We start from the raw sequence: 246 nt of genomic DNA on the forward strand, positions 1-246 counted from the left end.
AATTATCTGCACTGGCTGTAAAGCGTGAGGAAACAGTATCTGTGCAGAGGGGAAGAGAGAATGAAAGAGAGAAAACTGAACAGCAGTTGTGCTCTACAGCACTGCCGTGATTTCTCTCTCTCTCGCTTACAGAGGAAACAGGAGAACTGAGGACACGTCAGGTGACGGAGCTGCCCTGCGGCACGCACACACACATACACACACACACACACACACACACACACACACACACACACACCCACAACC

This window comes from Sinocyclocheilus anshuiensis, unplaced genomic scaffold, assembly GCF_001515605.1.
Source record: "Sinocyclocheilus anshuiensis isolate Anshui unplaced genomic scaffold, SAMN03320099.WGS_v1.1 scaffold1104, whole genome shotgun sequence".
Taxonomy (NCBI): domain Eukaryota; kingdom Metazoa; phylum Chordata; class Actinopteri; order Cypriniformes; family Cyprinidae; genus Sinocyclocheilus; species Sinocyclocheilus anshuiensis.